The sequence below is a fragment of the Pinus tabuliformis genome, chromosome 4_1 (genome assembly GCF_031772625.1).
Source record: "Pinus tabuliformis cultivar Carrire ecotype Pingquan chromosome 4_1, CPIR1, whole genome shotgun sequence".
NCBI lineage: Eukaryota > Viridiplantae > Streptophyta > Pinopsida > Pinales > Pinaceae > Pinus > Pinus tabuliformis.
In genome coordinates, this window is record NC_142303.1 from 735,965,186 (window position 1) to 735,987,193 (window position 22,008).

Consider the following 22,008-nt stretch of genomic DNA (forward strand, 5'->3'; position numbering starts at 1 on the left):
AAAAATTGGTGCTATAAGTAGAGACACACTTTGTTTTAGAGGTTGATTTTAAGATTATCGCTATTAACAATAAACGGTTGCTAAGTCCATAGTTGGATAATGTTTTTCTAACCTTCAAAGAAAGTTCTACCACTTGCATCACTTTCTGATTTAGGGATTGATTTAAAGTCTTTGTTCACAACATCAAAATGTTTTAAACATATCATTGCAAAAGGTTGTAATTTCAACGTCGCAAAAGAAAAGAAAAGATGTTACTATGAACACCAATTTTTTATTCAATAGTTGATTTGGTGTGTAGATCATCTTCTGGATTCATTGCATTAGATTATTGTTGCTCGACGTTTCGAACCATCAATGGTGGTTCATCATCAGGAAAAATTTTTGACCCAAAAATATGGGTATTTAGGGCTAGATTTCTCATTTTGATGTCATGGTTATTTCTGTTGACTCTATCATTAACCTCCAACTAGATATAGGGATGTAATTTAGATAGTTTGAGTGGTAATTATGTGTCTCAATGCCCTATACATAGTTGAGGGAGAAAACTAAGGATTAGGCACAAAATGAGCCTTTTATGCAACCAAATAAAGTAACAATATATTTAACCAATACTTCAGAAATATTTATAGTATCCATGGTCTCTGAGGAGTGATTTTGTAACCATTTCGATTGTTTTAGTAATAGGTGTTATTTCTTAGGCCTTGGACATGGTCATGAGGTAAAATTTATGACTTAGGAAGTAAATAAGGCTTGTAGGCATCCTAGGATAGTGCCAGATATCTCAAACCATGACACATGACCTCGTTCAAGTATATGCAGCCTTCATGTGGAGTTGTGGGTGCTATTTGTTATTTTTTAACACTTGATATCGGTATTGAAGAGTTACACATGGTTGTGGGAAGAAATATATGCATTAATCTATAAATGATGCTTCTAAGCATATGAGGATAAGAAATAATCCTCCTTGAATTGCCACATGACCTCCCAAGGAATTCCTCAACATCCTAGTGGGGATATGGGCTTTGGATGCATTGGGAAATGAGTATGAAAGTTGAAAATCCATTTGTAGATCATTTGTTCTGGTTTTGGGCCATGTTCATGTCTATTATCCATAGAAGCAATTATTGGAGCATAAATCCCTAGAATTACATTACTAAACCATAAATGTAGACCTAAGACCCCATATTGATAATGCATGTTGATCATCCCATGAAATAAATAAATTAGATTGCAATTAACAACCCAAAAGGACACTCATATTTAAAATTTAGAAATAGAAATATGCTTGAGATGATAATATTTATCTTTATTTATCTAGACAAAATCATTTTCATAGTATTACAAAGGATCCCCAAGCTAACTAGTTTGTTAAAATAAAGAATAGATTGCAGGATAGAGATTTAAAAATTATTTTTTGAATGAACATGTTGATCATTTTCAAACCTATGTTTCAGACTTTCAATGTGAGTCCATCCTCACGGTGATCACAGTCCTAAATGAGATGCTATCAATGAAGAATATGATTTTGGTTTTAATAGTTATTATCGAAATATATGACTACATGTTGGGTTGTTATAGCTATTATGAGTTTTTTTAATATGGGTTTGCATATGTTATTAAGTTTTAGGTTGAGATCTCTATTAATAGGTTTGTTTCTCTTCTCTGGTTCTATTACCTATTTTATTTTTATTTTAATATAGTTATCCTCATTTTGGATTATTTTGGCATTTTCTATGCGTGAGATAAAGAGCACGCATGCTCAGCAAGATTTGATTTTCACATAATCTCCCTAGAAATATTTTCTACATGTTCTTCAAATATGGTGGTATGGATATCCTTGTCTCGCCTATGTATTCTTTGCCACAAGAATAAGGTATCATGTATATTCCTCTTTGAAGTTGGGGATCTATAGAGTCTTTTATGGAGTCTAAGGTTCTTATTACATATTCTAGAGGAATGAATGCTACAATAATGTTATGCTTCTTTAAAATCATAGCTATTCGGTTTGTAGTGCCTTTGATATAAGTCAAGGTAATCTTGGGTATGATCGCAAGGTTTTTTCTAAGATTTCTTTTTACAGCTTGTTGGATGGACTTTCCTATAGCACAACTGTGATACTTGTTTCTAGAAAATACATTATGATGATGTGTCAACTCTCTATTAATATGTTTTGGGTCTTGTATCGAAACTCCATCAGAAGAACCTTGGACTCGTTAAAAGACTTTATAGATCTGATGGGTCCAGCCCTTTTTACACCCGTGTATGAATAATTAACTGTTGATTTGTTTTATTGTCAATTATGTGGTTGGTTGACTTAATGGAATTGTACTATGGATTAAATGTTTGGAGGAAAAGTGTCCTAGCCTTGGGGCTCGCTCATTCCCACCTCTTACCAAACCCTCGAAACCCTCGGTCGGTTCATTTCACTGTTGTTTCACTTTGCTATTTGTGAGGTAAGGTCTCTTGTTCGTTTTGCTCTACTGTTCTGTGAAAAAAGGGTTATGGCTCTCGTTGTTTTACAGTGGTTTAGTTTCACCATGCTTAAACATGCATTTCTCTAAGGGTCTCCTCCTACGTATGCTGTCAATGTTGTTGTTCTGTTCTCGTCTTCTCGGCTCAGGGTCTAGAACCCTCGGTCTCGGTCTCTAGTTTCTATTTGGCTTGGCTCTGGTTATGTTTTCAGCTGTAGACTTTTGTTATATGCTGTTGGTTTCAATGCACTTGCTCCTCCGTTTGATTGTTTGCTTGGTTCTTGCCACAGGTTGCGGTTGCAGAGTGGCTCGACTCTCGGCTCTCATTCGACAATTAACCAGAGGTAAGTTTGCTCTCCATGCTGGTCTTTTTCTCCTCATTTTCTTCTGGCGCTGACAGCTCTTGCTCCTTGTGGGCAGTGAGCACTCTGTGACTGTAACCTCTATTCGTGGTTTCTCTCCTTTGGTTCGCATGGGCTTGGCTCTCTCAGGTAGGTTCTGTTGGCCCTTTCCTTTGTTTTCAACCCTCTGTATATGGCTTCATTTCACTGTTTCTCATGGCCTACATGTTGGCCATGTAGGTGCGTGACCAGGCTCCGTTTGTGGACCTCGCACCCCGAGTCCTATGCTTGAACTGGGTAGGGTCGCCCCTTGAAAGTTCTTTGTTTGTCTGTTTGAGGGTTTTTCCATTCATAAGGTTTCTGGGTCTGTTGTCATAGTTTGGATTTAGCTTCGATGTTTCTTGGCCTCACTGTGCCTATAGCTCCAATGTATATTTATGCCTCTGGTGTTATAATTATGTTTGTAAAGATACGGTCCTGTGGTGATCTCGTGGTGGTTTCTGGTACTGTCGACTCTGTTTTATTTGGTGGTCTCTGAACATTGAACTGTTGTTGTTTGGCTTTGAAATTTATATATATATTTATACAATAATTACGGTTGATAGAAATTTGCAATGGAAATTATTATGAGTTTGGTTATGTACTTGTAACTTTCTTTTCTTGGGTATTCATTCAACAGTGGCTATCTCGTTTCTCCCATAAGCTTGCTCTGGTATGCTGCTAACTTGTTTGGGTGCTCTCCTTGCTTCAGTGCTTACTGTTCACTTGTCTATCATCATTATGCTATGGAAAAAGAAAATGAATTTAATTGTATTTCGTAGAAAAGATGCTAAAGTTGTAATAATAATGGATTCATATGTGTTTGTTCTTCATAATACTTCTGTGCTTTTTCTTCATTCAGTTATTTGATGGTCAAAAAAGATTACAATCGTTGTTTCCTTTTTTCATTTTGTAGAGAACATTGGATAGTTATCAAACTGCCAGTAGTTACATTAAGTTGTTTTTGAATAACTATCTCTTCTTGATTTGTTAACTAAAAGCAAACTTTAAATAAAACTAAAAAATAAAAATAACATGTAAGTAAACACTAACAATGGTTGAGGCAGTCGTTCCTAGAAATGAAAATGAAAATTAAAACTAACGAAAACTCAATCTGTTAAAAGAGACAAACTCCCAGCCATGACCTCCCTGAGCTGGATGCTCCTACATCAGGCTTCCAAGGTAGGTGAAAATTCATGGCTCCAGTCCATGAGCTCCTCGATAGAATAACCTGCACGTTGTATCTCTCCCTCGTTAAGCCACGAACTATCCTCAATAGGGCGGTTCTTCCACTTGATGAGGTACTGTAGGTACTCCTTTCTCTGAGTTTGCCTGGCCACCTGTGTATCGAGGATTCCTTCTATTTCAAGTGGATGAGCTGAAGGAATTTGTCTCATCCACGAACTACTCTCTCCCTGGGTATCTCACTTTGGCTGTGCCGAACTGTCCTCTTTGAGACTGCGAGTGTATGGGAATAAATCTGCCACATTAAAGATGGGAGATATTCCTATACATGGAGGCAGTTGCAGCTCATAGGAATTTGCAGAAAAATTACGCAGAATTTTACAAGGTCCAATTTTTTTGAATTTCAGCTTATTGTATTTGCCCTTAGGAAATCTTTCTTGCGCAGATGCACTAGAACCTAATCCCCTACATTAAATTTTACCTCTCATCGCTTCAGATCTGCTTTCTGTTTGTACCTTTCACTGTTGTCCTATAATTTTGTCTTTACCTGCTCATGTATGTCGTTAATTGCTCATGCAAAGTCTTCCCTATCAGGACTTCTTCTTTCTGACTGTCCCAAATCTCGTAACTCATGCACTCCTTAGGGTTACATTCCATAGAATATCTTAAAAGGACTACTTCCTGTGCTGCGATTCGGTGAATCATTGTAAGAAAATTCCGCTTGAGCAAGTACATGATCCCACATTTGTAAGTTTTATCCAACTAGACTCTGCAGCAGGTTTCCTAAGCTTCTATTCACTACCTCTGTTTTCCCATCAGTTTTGGGTGATAAGCGGAGCTAAAAGTTAACTTCGTGTCCAACTTTTTCCATAAGGTGCGCCAGAAATGTCTTATGAATTTCACATCCCTGTAGAAATAATGGACTTGGGTAAGCCATCCAGTCTGACGTCTTCAGTGAAAAACAAGTGCGCTACATGGGTAGTGTCACTGATTTTCCTACAAGGGATGAAGTGTGCCATCTTTGAGAATCGGTCCACCACCACCATGATGGAATCGAAACCCCACTGTGTTTTGGGCAGACCCAGGACTAAGTCCAAACTGGCTGAATCCCACGGTTTGTTTGGAATAGGAAAGGGTGTATACAACCCCATATTCTGACTATACCCTTTCGTCAATTGACATATCCTACACCTGGTCACATACTGCTGCACGTCTCTTCGCATCCTCGGCCAGTAATAGAAATGGTTGAGCGGATCCAAGGTCTTATCAATTCCGAAATGTCCAGCTAGACCTCCACTATGTTTTCCCTGGATGATGTTCTCCCTCATCGAACATTCTAGAACACACAACTGTCCTCCCTTGAATAAGGACTCGTCCTGCAAGTTATAGTCCAGCCATGGACTATTGTGTCTCAACAAAGGATTCTGGCAGGCTTCATAAGCCTCCTTGAAATCTGCATCTGTTTGATACAAGTCCTTTAGGTGTTCAAATCCCAACACTTGTATCGTTCTCTCCTGTAAGAGTAGAAATCTTCTGCTTAGTGAATTTGCTACCTTGTTCACTTGACCACTGATATGATTCAATACAAATGTAAAACTCTGCAAGTACTCCAACCATTTTCCATGTTTGTGATTAAGCTTATGTTGCTGCATAACATATTGTAATGCAGAATTATCAAAAAACAAAACAAACTCATTACCCAACAGATAATGTCTCCAATGCTTCAAGGCTTGGAGGACGACATAAAACTCCTTGTTGTAAGACGTATACTTTTGCCTGCTTTCATTTAATTTTTGCTGAAATAGGCTACTGGTTTGTCTTCCTGGCTTAGTACAGCCCCAATGGCTATACCACTAGCATCAAAATGAACTTGAAAAAGTTTGTTGAAATCAGGAAACCTCAAAATTGGCCTCTCAGTGATCTTCCTCTTCAATATCTGGAAGCTCTTCTCTGTAGCTTCAGACCACTGAAAAGGTTGACTTGCCTTTTTGATTGTATCCAACATAGGTGCGCAGATTCTACTAAATTTTTTTATAAACTTGCGATAGAAACTTGCCAACCCATGAAAACTTTGAACTTCGAATAGACTCTCAGGGGATGGCTAGCTAAGCATAGCTGCAACTTTTTTGGGTCCATTTTCAGCTCATTTTCTGCAATCACAAAACCCAAATAAACTAACTCCTTCTGAAAGAAAGTACATTTCTTAAAAAAATCAACAACTTGTTTTGCTGCAACTTCTCTAGAACATATTGAACATGTCGAAAATGTTCTTCCTTGGTCTTGCTGAAAATCAGTATATCGTCAAGATACACAATCACAAATTTCCCAATGAACTCCTTCAGCATCTCGTTCATCATGTGCATGAAAGTACCAGGGGCATTACTCAACCCAAATGGCATCACCAACCATTCATACAACCATTTGTTAGTTTTAAAAGCTATTTTCCATTTGTCCCCTTCTCTGATTCTAATCTGTTGGTATCCGCTCTTCAGATTTATCTTCGAAAAATATGTTTCCCCACTCAAGCAGTCCATCATGTCATCCGTTCGTGGCAATGGAAACCTATGTCTAATAGTAATTTTATTTATTGCTCATGAATTTGTACACATATACCACTCGCCTCCTTTCTTGGGAGCTAAAACTGTCGGAACTACACAGGGACTTAAACTTTCTTGTATCAAGGCTTTGTCCAACAATTCCTGTACCCACTTCCTGATCTCTTCATTGTCCTTGGGACTCATTCGGTAAGTAGATTTACTTGGTAAAATAGCTTTAGGGATGAAATCTATGTGACGACTGATACTCCGCTTTGGTGGTAACTTATTCGGTAAATCATCCACCACAATGTCGCTGAATTCCTTCAACATTTCCTGGATTTCTTCAAGTAAGTCATAAATTTAAGTTTGCAACAACACTGCTAACGGTCTCCTTACAACAACATACTTTACCTCGTCATCTTCAATCTATTTTAGAGATTCTTTTCCACCCACCAGCAGTGCTTTTGTCCCACTAGCTTTTGCTGTTTCTTCTTCCTTGATGGGTGCTAGCGTATCCTTAATCCCATCCTTGACAAACTCGTAATAGTTTGTTTTCCCGTCATGAACAACTTTTCGGTCATACTGCCATGGTCTACCTAGTGGAATATGACACACATCCATGGGCATGACATCACAAATCACTTTGTCCCTATACTTTCCAATATGGAACTCCACCTCACACTGCTCATCAACTAGTAGTTGGTGACCATTCTGTAACCAAGACACCTTATAGGGAGTTGGGTGCTTCAACCTTTTCAAACCCAATTTCTCCACCGTCTCTATTGCAACCAGATTAACAGTGCTTCCACTGTCTATAATCAGTTTGCAGCATTTTCCATGTGACTTACACACAGTCCTGAATAATGCCTTTCTTTGGGTTTGTTCAGCTGTCTCCTTTGCTGGTTTCAACAGTACCTTATTGAAGACTAAGGACTTTCCTATCTCTGGTACATTCTCTACCTCTTGAGGTGGCGCCTCTGCTTCCTCTGTTTGAGAAACATATGCTCCTCTTTGACCAGCTTGTTCTCCTTCAGGACACTCAAAGGACCCGTGCCTCCACTTGTGGCACTTGTAACACTGGTAGGTAGCTCCTCTGCCCCTGCCATTTCCCCTTCCTCTCTGGTATGGCCTTCCTCCCCTAGTGCTACCTTCCTTTTCTACTGTCCTTGATGTCTTTGAACTGCTGGCCTCTTCACTATTGTTGGCAGTCCTTCCTCTGCCAAAGGATTGTCCTTTTCCTCTAACAATTCCTCGTCCTCTCCTAGCATTCTGCTTCCCTGCGATCTTTTCTTCTACCTTTAAGGCACTCTGGTATGCTTCCTCTATGGTTTTTGGAGAAAGAATACCGATCTCGTTCAATATATCTAGCCTAAGGCCATTCACAAACCTTGTTGTCTTTTTTGAGGTGTCTTCAGTATAACCAGCTCTCAAATTCACCAGATAAAATTCTTCAGTATATTCTTACACTGTCATTCCTCTCTGCTTCAAATTATGCACTTGCCGGTACAGAGCAATCTGGTAATCTTTGGGCAAAAACATGCCCTTCATCTTGGAAACCATTCTGGTCCTCTTTTTAATGGGTAACTTATTCAATCTTCTCCTCTCTGCTTGGACACTATCCCACCATAAGGCCGCGTGTCCTTTCAACTTCGTGGAAGCAAATTTAACTCTCCTATCTTCACTGATCTCCTCACATTCAAAATATTTGTCTAACTCATTGATCTAGTCCAAACCACTTTTGTGGACAAACTACCATCATAGTTCAGAATCTCAAGCTTTGGCTTACTGCTAGCCAACAAAACTAATCTTAACAATTTGATTTTAGGTCCTTCTTCATCTAATCCATCTGTCATAACTACATCTTCTTCATCACTGTCGTCCCCTACTTCTGGATCCCTTTTCCTTCGCACTTCTACTGCTGCCAAACAGGCATTCAGGATCCTAATCTGTTCCCTCAATCCTTCATCTACTACTCTTCGAATAGCCATGCCACAACCTCTTCTTCCAGCTTCCATTTTATAAAGAAAAATAGTTAAATGTACTTGCTCTGATACCAAAATTTGATAGGTCCAGCCCTTCTTACACCCACGTATGAATAATTAACTGTTGATTTGTTTTATTGTCAATTATGTGGTTGGTTGACGTAATGGCGTTGTACTATGGATTAAATGTTTGGATGACAAGTATCCTAGCCTTGGGACTCATTCCTTCCCGCCTCTTACCAAACCCGCACAACCCTCGGTCGGTTCATTTCACTGTTGTTTCACTTTGCTGTTTGTGAGGTAAGGTCTCTGGTTCATTTTGATCTGCTATTCTACGAAACAAGGGTTCTGGCTCTGGTTGTTTTACAGTGGTTTAGTTTCATCGTGCCTAGACATGCATTTCTCTGAGGGTCTCCTCCTGCGTATGCTGTCAATGTTGCTTGTTTTGTGCTCGTTTTCTCGGCTCTGGGTCTGGAACCCTCACTCTCGGTCTCTGGTTTCTATTTGGCTCAGCTCTGGTTACATTTTTGGTTGTAGACTTCTGTTATATGTTGTTGGTTTTAATGCACTTGCTCCTCTGTTTGATTGTTTGCTTGGTTCTTGCCACAGGTTGTGGTTGCGGAGTGGCTCGAATCTCGGATCTCATTCGATAATTAACTAGAGGTAAGATTACTCTCCATGGTAGTCCTTTTCTCCTTGTTTTGTTCTGGTGCTGACAACTCTTGCTCCTTGTAGGCAGTGAGCACTCTACAACGGTAACCTCTGTTCGTGGTTTCTCTCCTATGGTTCGCACGGGCTTGGCTCTCTCAAGTAGGTTCTGTTGGCCCTTTCCTTTGTTTTCAACCCTCTGTATATGGCTTCATTTCATTGTTTACGATGGCCTGCTTCTTGGCCATGTAGGTGCGCAACCGGGCTCCGTTGGTGGACCTCGCACCCTGACTCCTACACTCGAACTGGGTAGGGTCTCTACTTGAAAGTTCTCTGTTTGTCTGTTTGAGAGTTTTGCTGTTTCTTGCACTCATTGTGCCTATAGCTCCACTGTATATTTATGGCTCCACTGTTATAATTATGTTTGTAAAGATACGGTCCTGTGTTGACCTTGTAGTGGCTTTTGGTACTGTCAACTCTATTTTATTTTCTGGTCTGTGATCACTGAACTATGGTTGTTTGGCTTTGACATTTATATATATATTTATACAATAATTTCGGTTGATAGAAGTTTGCAATGGAAATTATTATGAGTTCAATTTTGTACCTATAACTTTCTTTTCATGGGTATTCCGTTGACAGTGGCTCTCTCATTTCTCCTATAAGCTTTCTCTATTATGCTGTTGACTTGTTTGGGTGCTCTCCTTGCTTCGGTGCTTACTGTTCACTTGTCTGTCATCATTATGCTATGGAAGGAGAAAATGAATTTAACTGTATTTCGTAGAAAAGATGCTAAAGCTATAATAAGAATGGATTCATCTGTGTTTGTTCTTCAGAATGCTCCTGTGCATTTTCTTCATTCAGTTCTATGATGGTCAAAAAAGATTACAATCGTTGTTTCCTTTTTTCATTTTGTATAGAACACTGGACAGTTATCAAACTGCCAGTAGTTACATTAAGTTGTTTCTGAATGAATATCTTTTCTTGATTTGTAAACTAAAAGAAAACTTTAAATAAAAAAAAAAAATAAGAAGAAAATGTAAGCAAAAACTAACAGTGGCTGAGAAAGTCATTCCTAGAAATTAAAATGAAAATGAAAACTAATGAAAACTCAATCTGTTAAAAGAGACAAACTCCTAGCCATGACCTCCCTGAGCTAGATGCTCCTACATCAAGCTTCTAGGGTAGGTGAGAATTCATGGCTCCGGTCCATGAGCTCCTCGATAGAATACCCTGCACGTTGTCTTTGTCTCACATCAAGCTACGAACTATCCTCAATAGGGTGGTTCTTCCATTTGATGAGGTACTGTAGGTACTCCTTTCTCTGAGTCCTTCTAGCCACCTGTGTATCAAGGATTCCTTCGATTTCAAGTGGCTAAGCTGAAGGCATTTGTCTCATCCACAAACTACTCTCTCACTGGGTATCCCACTTTGGCTGTGCCAAACTGTCCTCTTCTGGACTGGTAGTGTATAGGAATAAATCTGCCACATTAAAATGGGTGATATTCATATACCTTGAGGCAATTGCAGCTCATATGCATTTGTAGAAAACTTACGCAGAATTTTACAAGGTCCAATTTTTTTTATTTTTAGCTTATTATATTCGCCATTAGGAAATATTTCTTTGTGTAGATGCACTAGAACCTAATCCCATACATTAAATTGTACCTCCTGTCACATCAAATCTGCTTTATGTTTGTACCTTTGATTGCTGTCCCGTAATTTTGTCCTTACCTGCTCATGTAGGTCGTCAATTGCTCTTGCAAAGTCTTCCCCATTAGCACTTCTTCTTTCTAGCTATCCCAAATCTCGTAACTCATGCACTACTCGGGGATGCATTCCATACAAGATCTGAAAAGGACTACTTCCTATCCTTCGATTCGGTGAATCGTTGTAAGAAAATTCCGCTTGAGCAAGTACATAATCCCACATTTGTGAATTTTCTCCAACTAGACTCCGCAACAGGTTTCCTAAGCTTCTATTCACTACCTCCATCTTCCCATCAGTCTGTAGGTGATAAGTGGAGCTGAAATTTAACTTCGTGTCCAACTTTTTCCATAAGGTGTGCCAGAAATGTCCTGTGAATTTCACATCCCTGTCAGAAATAATGGACTTGGGTAAGCCGTGTAGTCTGACAAATTCAGTCAAAAACAAGGGTGTTACATGGGTAGCATCATTGGTTTTCCTGCAAGGGATGAAGTGTGCCATCTTTTAGAATCGGTCCAACACCACCATGATGGAATCAAAACCTCGCTGTGTTTTGGGCAGACCTAGGACAAAGTCCAGACTGACTGAATCTCATGGTCTGTTTGGAATAGGCAAGGGTGTATACAACCTCGTGTTCTGAATGTGCGCTTTCGCCAACTGACATATCTTACACCTGGTCACATACCACTGCACGTCTCTTCACATCTTTGGCTAGTAATAGAAATGACTGAGTTGATCCAAGGTCTTATGAATTCTGAAATGTCTTGCTAGACCTCCACTATGTTCTTCCCGGATGATGTTCTCCCTCATCAAACATTTTGGAACACACATCTGTCCTCCCTTGAATAACAGCTCCTCCTACAAGTTATAGTCCAACCATGGACTATTGTTCCTCAACAAAGGATTTTGGTAGGGTTCATAAGCCTTCTTGAAATCTACATCTATTTGATACATGTCCTTCAGGTGTTCAAATGCCAACACTTGTATCGTGCTCTCCTACAAGATTAGAACTCTTCTGCTTAGCGCATCTACTACCTTGTTCGCTTGACCACTGATATGCTTCAATACGAATGTAAAACTCTACAAGTACTCCACCCACTTTGCATGTTTGTGATTCAGCTTATGTTGCTACATAACATACTATAATGCAAAATTATTAGAAAACAAGACAAACTCATTACCCAATAGATAATGTCTCCTATGATTTAAGGCTTGGACGACAACATAAAACTCCTTGTCGTAAGACGTATACTTTTGCCTGCTTTCATTTAATGTTTCGCTGAAATAGGCTACTGGGTTGTATTCCTGGCTAAGTATGACTCCAATGTCTATACCACTGGCATCACAACGAACTTGAAAAAGTTTGTTCAAATCAGGCAACCTCAAAATTGGCCTCTCAGTGATCTTCTTCTTCAATATCTGGAAGCTCTTCTCTGCAGCTTCAGTCCACTGAAATGGTTGACTTGCCTTTTCGATTGTATCCAACATAGGTACGCAGATTCCACTAAAATTCTTTATAAACTTGCAATTGAAACTTGCCAACCCATGAAAACTTCGAACTTCGAACAGACTCTTAGGGGATGGCTAGCTAAGTATAGCTGCAACTTTTTCTAGGTCCATTTTCAGATCATTTTCTTCAATCACAAAACCCAAATAAACTAACTCCTTCTAAAAGAAAGTACATTTTTTCAAATTTATCAGCAACTTGTTTTGCAGCAACTTCTCTAGAACATATCAAACGTGTCGAAAATGTTCTTCCTTGGTCTTGCTGAAAATCAGTATATCATCAAGATACACAATCAAAAAATTCCCAATGAACTCCTTAAGCATCTCATTCATCAAGTGCATGAAAGTACTAGGGGCATTACTCAATGCAAATGGCATCACCAGCCATTCATACAACGCTTAATTAGTTTTCAAAGTTGTTTTCCATTCATCCCCTTCTCTGATTCTAATCTAGTGGTATTCGCTATTCAGATCTATTTTTGAAAAATATGTTGCCCCAATCAAACAGTCCATCATGTCATCCATTCGTGGTAATGGAAACTTGTATATGATAGTAATTTTATTTATTGCTTGTGAATGTTTACACATCTGCCACTTGCCTCCTTTCTTCGGAGATAAAACTATCGAAATTGCACAGGGACTTAAACTTTTCCGTATCAAGCCTTTGTCCAACAATTACTGTACCTGCTTCCTGATCTCTTCATTGTCCTTGGGACTCATTTGGTAAGTAGCTTTATTTGGTAAACTAGCTCCAGGGATGAAATCTATGTGATGATTGATACTCCGCTTTGGTGGTAACTTATTTGGTAAATCATCCACCACAATGTCGCTGAATTCCTGCAACGTTTCCTAGATTTCTCCAAGTAAGTCAGAAATTTCAGTGTGCAACAACGTTGCTAGGTCTCCTTACAACAACATACTTTATCTCGTCATCTTCAATCTGTTTTAGAAATTCTTTTCCACCCACCAGCAGTACTTTTGTCCCACTAGTTTCTGTTGTTTCTTCTTCCTTGATGGGTACTAGCGTATCATTAATCCAATCCTTGACAAACTTGTAACAGTTTGTTTTCCTGTCATGAACAACTTTTCGATCATACTACCATGGTCTACCTAGCAGAATATGACACACGTCCATGGACATGACGTCACAAATCACTTTGTCCCTATACTTGCCACTATGGAACTCCACCTCATAGTACTCATCAACTAGCAGTTGGTGACCCTTCTGTGACCAAGACACCTTATAGGGAGTTGGGTGCTTCAACCTTTTAAAACCCAATTTCTCCACCATCTCTATTGTAACCAGATTATCAGTGCTTCCACTATTTATAATCAGTTTGCAGCATTTTCCATGTGAATTGCACACAGTCCGGAATAATGCCTTTCTTTGGGTTTGTTCAACTGCCTCCTTTGCCAGTTTCAACAGTACCTTGTTCAAGACTAAGGCCTTTCCTATCTCTGGTACATTCTATACCTCTTGAGGCGGTGCCTTTGCTTCCTCTGTCTGAGCAACATATACTCCTCTTTGACCAGCCTGTTCTCCTTCAGGACACTCAAAGGACCTGTGCCCCCACTTGTGGCACTTGTAACACTAGTAGGTAGCTCCTCTACCCCTACCATTTCCCCTTCCTCTCTGGTATGGCCTTCCTCCCCTAGTGCTACCTTCCTTTTCTATTATCCCTGAGGTCTTTGAACTACTTCCCTCTTCACTGTTGTTGGCAGTCCTTCCTCTGCCAAAGTATTGTCCTTTTCCTCTGCCAGTTCCTCATCCTCTCCTAGCATTCTGCTGCCTTGCAATCTTTTCTTCTACCTATAACGAACTCTGGTATGCTTCCTCTATGGTTTTTGGAGAAAGAATACTTATCTTGTCCAATATCTCCAGCCTTAGGCCATTCACAAACCTTACTGTCTTTTCTTGGGTGTTTTTAGTATAACCAGCTCTCATATTCACCCGATAAAATTCTTTAGTATATTCTCTCAACGTCATTCTTATCTGCTTCAAATTCTACACTTGCTGATACAGAGCAATCTGTAATCCTTGGGCAAAACTTTACATTCATCTTGGCGACCATTCTGGTCCACTTTTTAATGGGTAACTTTTTCAATCTTCTCCTCTCTACTTGGACACTGTCCCACCATAAGGCCACGCGTCCTTTCAATTTGGTGGTAGCGAATTTAACTCTCCTATCTTCGCTGATCTCCTCACATTCAAAATATTTGTCTAACTCACTTATCCAGTCCAACAACACTTTTATGGACAAGCTACCATCATAGTTTGGAATATAAAGCTTTGGCTTATTGCTAGCCAACAAAATTGACCTTAACAATTTGATTTCAGGTCCTTCTTCTTCTGATCCATCTGTTGTAACTACAACTTCTTCATCACTGTCGTCCCCTACTTCTGGATCCCTTCTCCTTCGTGCTTCTACTGCCGCCAAATGGGTGTTCAGGATCCTAATCTCTTCCCTCAATCCTTCATCTACTACTCTTCGAATAGATCTGCCATGAACTCTTCTTCCACCTTCCATTTTATAAAGAAAAACAGTTAATTGTACCTACTCTGATACCAAAATTTGATGGGTACAGCCTTTTTTAAACCCGTGTATGAATAATTAACTGTTGATTTGTTTTATTGTCAATTATGTTGTTGGTTGACTTAATGGCATTGTACTATGGATTAAATGTTTGGAGGACAAGTGTCTCGGCCTTGGGGCTCGTTCCTTCCCACCTCTTACAAAACCCGCTAAACCCTCCATCAATTCATTTCACTATTGTTTCACTTTGCTTTTTGTGAGGTAAGGTCTCTGGTTCATTTTGCTCTGTTGTTTTGCTAAACAAGGGTTCTGGCTCTGGTTGTTTTACAGTGGTTTAGTTTCGCTGTGCCTGGACATGCATTTCTCTGAGGGTCTCCTCTTGCGTATGCTGTCAATGTTGCCTGTTCTGTGCTCATTTTCTCGGCTATGGTTTTGGAACCCTCGGTCTCGGTCTCTAGTTTCTATTTGGCTCGGCTCTGGTTACGTTTTCGGCTATAGACTTCTGTTATATGTTGTTGGTTTCAATGCACTTGTTCCTCCATTTGATTGTTTGCTTGGTTCTTTCCACAAGTTGCGGTTGTGGAGTGGCTCAGCTCTCAGCTATCATTTGGCAATTAACCAGAGGTAAGTTTACTCTACAAGCTGGTCTTTTTCTCCTCATTTTCTTCCGGCACTGACAGCTCTTGCTCCTTGTGGGCAGTGAGCACTCTGTGGCTGTAACCTCTGTTCGTGGTTTCTCTCCTCTGGTTCTCATGGGCTTGGCACTCTCTATTAGGTTCTATTGGCCCTTTCCTTTGTTTTCAACCCTTTGTATATGGCTTCATTTCACTGTTTCTGATGGCCTACTTGTTGGCCATGCAGGTGCGCTACCGGGCTCCATTTGTGGACCTCACACCATGAATCCTACGCTTAGGGTCACTCCTTGAAAGTTCTTTGTTTGTTTGTTTGAGGGTTTTGCAATTTGTATGGTTTATGGGTCTGTTGTCATAGTTTGGCTTCGACCTTGTTGTTTCTTGGCCTCACTATGCCTATAGCTCCACTGTATATTTATGGCTCCATTGTTATAATTATGTTTGTAAAGATACAGTCCTGTGGTGACCTCGCGGTGGTTTTTGGTATTGTCAACTCTATTTTATTTGTTGGTCTCTGAACATTTAACTGTGGTTTTTCAGCTTTGACATTTATATATATATTTATACAGTAATTTCGGTTAATAGAAATTTGCAATGAAAATTATTATGAGTTCGGTTCTGTACCTATAACTTTCTTTTCTTAGGTATTCCTTCAACAGTGGCTCTCTCGTTTCTCCTGTAAGCTTGCTCTGTTATGCTGCTGACTTGTTTGGGTGCTCTCCTCGCTTCGGTGCTTACTGTTCACTTGTCTGTCATCATTATGCTATGGAAAAAGAAAATGAATTTAATTGTATTTCGTAGAAAAGATGCTAAGCTGTAATTAGAATGGATTCAGATGTGTTTGTTCTTCAGAATGCTTCTGTTCTTTTTCTTCATTCAGTTCTACGATGGTCAAAAAATATTACAATCGTTGTTTCCTTTTTTCGTTTTGTAGAAAACACTAGACAGTTATCAAATTGCCAGTAGTTACATTAAGTTGTTTCTGAATAACTGTCTTTTCTTGATTTGTAAACTAAAAGCAAACTTTAAATAAAACTAAAAAATAAAAAGAACACTTAAGAAAACACTAACAGTGGCTGAGACAGCCTTTCCTAGAAATTAAAATGAAAATGGAAACTAACAAAAATTCAATCTGTTAAAAGAGACAAACTCCCAGCCATGACCTCCCTGAGCTGGATGCTCCTGCATCAAGATCCCAAACTTCAAACCTTTTTCCTGTAGAAAAGAATACAATGGCAAGATAGATAGATCCATATTCACTAGATTAAAATAGCATGCAACATATATTTCTAAGGAGAGGTAGTCAAAATCAACTCTTGCTGAACATGAACGATCTTCATCTCACCATATTTGCATAGAAAACACCAAAATAATCTAAAAGAAGGATGGTTATCTTCAAAGAAAAATAAAAGAGGCAATAGAAATAACGAAGAGAAACAACACTGTGAGTAGATATGAAAGCCTAAAACTTAATAACATATGGAAACCCATATTAAAAAAACATCATATTAGTTATAAAAATATGACATGCAGTAATATATTTCGATAATAACTATTAAAAACAAACCCATATGCATCATTGATAACATCTCTTTCGACACTATGATCACCCTCAGGATGGACTCACATTGAAAGTCCAAAACATAGGTTTTAAAATTGTTAAGAGCCTCATTCCAAAAAAACTACATTGTTAATTGCATGTGATCTAAGACTAAAAAAAAAAACATTAAATGCACATATTTGGAAGGTTGAAATGAACAATAAGCTATGTACAAGATGCAACTAACCAATAATTAATAATGCATGAGATATGAAAGTAAGCCCTCGTAGAGAGGTTCAATATTGGTGAAGTTCCCTTCTTGGGGGGTCCTACACTAATCCTCCATATTAGCTCCTCAAAATTTAGCTTTAAAGCATCCCCTCTTTCCTCCGAGTTTAGCAATGGATTTAGATAATATGAAGATGTTGTACAAATAGTAAATGAGATGGAAAGTCATGAAAAGAAGCACCTAATGTTTGCAAGTGTAGAGCCAGTAAGCGTTGAGTGACAATAACTGGTAAAGATACCAAAGGAATATGGTTGAGAGTATTGTCACTATAGGAAAGATATTTTTCCAATGGGAAGCTACTTATTGTTTCCATTATTCAAATGAGGTGGAACCAAAGTGTGGTGTGATCTAATGGAATAAGTATCCTACGATGGAGAAGTATGCCACAACATACTTAAATGTAAGCAGATATTTGATATCAGATACAATAATACTATTGAAAATTGGTATCTAGGTGGTGGTGTGGACTACTAAAGGAAACTAAATGAAGATTTTACTATTGAATGTATTGTGAAAGTGAATGTGTGAACTATACAAGGAACTTGGAAAAAATGACATGTGAAAGCATATTGGTGGGAGGGTGGCCTCTAAAGAATAAAGAAGATAGAAAATGCAATCTGGGTGGAAAAATGTAACTCCATAGTGTGATTAGAGATGGGAGGGGACCAAATATCAAAGGTAATAGAGTCATATATAAAAAAGGATGATATCTAGATGAAAGAGTGGATCTATAAGGAACACTTGTGATCCAAAAAATGAGAGCTAGGTGAAAAAGTGAATATCCGAGGAATTGACATGAGAAATTTCATTTTGGGTTAGAGAGCGACCTCTAGAAATAACCCAACTGTAACTAAACATGGCATGTCAAGGTGGGTATAGGACCAACAGGACATATACTACAATACCTTCACATTTATGATGTATGACAAACCTCCAAAAAAACTAAATTTCCCTTGGTTGAGTAGTGTAAGTAGATGCTAGTCTAGAAAAACTATATCTACTAAATTTTTCCAAATGGAATTATTTTTGGTGGACATTTAGTCAAAGAGAACTAGAAACACTAGCAATTGTAAATAGAGTAAATGGGTGTACCTCAAGGAACTAAGTGTTGTATGTCAAAAGGATATGGAGAAGTGTATAGCCAAGGAACCAAATTCAAGGGATGAAATATGTCTTCTTAACATTCACATTGTAATTTGAATGTAGGAGGTAAAGGAGCCATAAATCATGGCATAGTCCAACTAGAAATATATTGTGTCTAGTTTTCCCCTCTAAATAATGAGAAGGATAAAAGGTAAGAGATCTATGTTTCGTTTCTGGGAAAAAATTGACAAAATAAACATAAAAGGTAGCTTCATTTCCTTTATGTACTAATAAACTAGAGATAAGGTACTAGTGGGTGCATTGTTAGAGCGTGTAAAACATAGATAGCATTCCATTATACCAAAACTTATCGTAACATCAATATTAGAGATAAGGTGGGAACAATATAAATCTCTTTGTATAATGAAATGTTAGAGATATGTAATATTACTACTAATATGGAAAATACCACAATTCTATGATTGGTAGATATTTTGATAATCCCCGTGGCTAAAAAGAATAAAAAGTAATAATACCCTACCTCTACATAAGAAGGCTACTATTTTATATCCTTATTCTAGAAATATTATTGAAAGTACCGTTGCTTTTACTTGCAAGTATATTCTTTTATATATATATATATTTATGTTTTAGGATTCTTTAAATAAATATTGAATGCAATCTTTGCTACGCAACCATGAAAAGAAAGTTCCATCCTTCACAAATATTTTTCCTATGGCTAAAGCCATATTTCCATAATAATTAAATTCATAACCAATTAAATTCATGGATTTTGTGAGAGATAGATGCATATGTAGCTAATTATTTTTTCCCGGTGATGTCAAAAGAACTAGCTCTTGTGATATATTTTTCAGTATTGGTTTCTAGTCTAATATACTCTATACAAATATTGAATAAAAGGTATCGACCAAACAAACCCCTGTGACTTGTGCATAAAATATATCAAATATGAAATTTGAAAGAATTGACTCTTTTAGGTACATCATCCACTTATTATACCTACCCACGGCATGGTATATAGCGATCAATATCGCTTTGACCATGCATTAATCTTACTAACGTTTTTTCATATTGGAGGTCTTTACCAAAGTTTTGGACGAAAGGCGATATTTAAAATTATTTGAGCAATTAAAAATCGATTCTGATTGGCTAGGTAGGTTTGAGGTCTTATTACAGACCTCCCGGGATACATATGCTTTTATCCAAAGCTCTTACATTTATCCAACGTCAGTACATGTATTTTTATCCAAAGTTTAAAATTAGAATTTGTATTTTTATCCAAAGTTTAAATTTAGTTTTGAATTGTTGTGTTGTTTTTCGATTTTATCTAAAGTTTGAAATTAGGTTTTGGATTGGTTGGTCTCTTTTTTAACTTTTATCCAAAGTTCAAGTTTGGCAAGTTCGGCTTTGTTTGTTTTTTGAGTTTGCATATTATATTTTTCTTTAGTGAATAGAGTGTTTATCCAAAGTTTTGAATGCCATTGTCTTCTACTACCACCTCTCAACTTCAATTGCCACCTATCACCTTCTTCAATTTCCACCTATCACCTTCCATAAGCTTCCACTGCCACCTGCAACATGGCTTGAACATCAAGGCGTCTTATTAACACTCGGTAGGTGTAGTTTTTTTTATATGGATGATAGCTAAAGCTTTGCCTTCTCTGCAAGATATTCTCTGCATGATATCAAATAGCATACCAGAGTTTCTTTAGTTGTAATGACCATAGTTGCATCACCGAATCATAGGGCAAGACAAGAATTCTTCATCTACATCACAAGATTCTTCATCTACGTCAGAGATAAATTATTATAGAATAAGAATTCTTCATCTACATCACAATATTCTTCATCTGCGTCAGAGGTAAATTATTACAAAATTCTTATTGTTAAAATATTGCTTAATTATGATCTAATTAAGCTCTATGCATTGGAAATATTAATAAACAAGTGAAAAACCATTGTGAAGATTTATTGCAACCAGAGACAACAATTTCAATATATGAATACTTTTAATGGATGCTAGGAGATCTTGTTATAATTTACACATCCTTTGATTAGTACTTGCAAATGCAGATCTTGTTGTAGTTTACATGAACAGAATGGTCTAGTATGTAGTGTAAGCCATTGTATAATTGTGTGTGCTAGGAAAATTAAATGACTTTTAGAAACATATGAATATAAGAATTACTAAAGTAAATTCATGTATTGACATTATAAATTCTCGAGTTTTGCAACAGAAGTATCTTTGCACTTAAAAATTTTGATTTAGAAAATAAATTTGTACTATAATCTTCTCATAGATGAAGTTATATGAATACAAGTGTTTTGTTGAAAATGAACCAGTCAAAAAGTTGAGAATAAATTCATCAAATATGGGTGTTCTGTTCAAAAGGTATCAACCTAAAATTTTAGAGATTGTTTAAGCTATTTTCTAATTAAATTTTGAGAAAATATATCTAAATAGAAATCGTTTTATTTCTCAAAAATTGTTTAGCTGCAAGGGCTCTATGCAATATTAAGCAAGGGATTTATGCAATATTAATCAAATTGTTTATGCGTCAATAATGAAATACTATTTATAATTTTTTTTTTCTCTGTTAAATGGTAGTTATTAAAAAAAAAACCTGAAATTCTATAGTTCAGGTAGCTTGTGTTTCTATTTAAATTTTGAGAAAATATATCAAAATAGAAATCCTTTTATTTCTCCAAAATGTCCATTTAGTTGCAAGGGCTTTATGCAATATTAGCCAGATTCTTTATGCGTTAATGATGCAATATTCTTTAGTATAAAGTTTTAAAGTTTTCTCTATAAAATGGTAGTTAATGTTTTCTCTATAAAATGGTAGTTATTTCAAGAAAATATCTGAAATTTTGTAGTTCAGGCAACTTTTGGAATAGCTAAAATTCTAAATTTCACAACAGCTCTTGAATTTATGAAATAACCAAATAAACCACAATAATATCCATTTCCAAAGGCGAACAATCACATATGAACTTTACCTGCAAAGCCATGAAATTACCAAGCATGAATGGGAAGACGACTACAGATAACAAAACATTAAGATAAAGCTTTCACAAACCAAATATTTTAAATAAATTTTAAACTAACAAACCAAAAAATTTAAATAAACTTGAGAAAAAGCAACTCAAAATCAACAGACATCTAGAAATTATCTTAAAAAAAACCTCTCATGAGCTAAAGTTTCGAAAGATAACGAACAAAAGTGATAGGTGCGATAAGTACCATAGGCTCATATGTCTCAACCTGCAACCTTTTTATTGAATTGAGTTGATTTGTAAAGGCTGCCTAGTTTATCCCATTGCAGGTGAGATCTAGAGAAGCCACTTTGTGGCTATTCTACTTAAATCCCATTCTGCTTAATCCCATTGCAGGTGAGATATAGAGAAGCCACATTCTACTTAATCCCATTGCACGTGAGATCCACTTTGTGGCCATTATGATTAAAGGCATATGTTGGTCAGTTCCACTTTG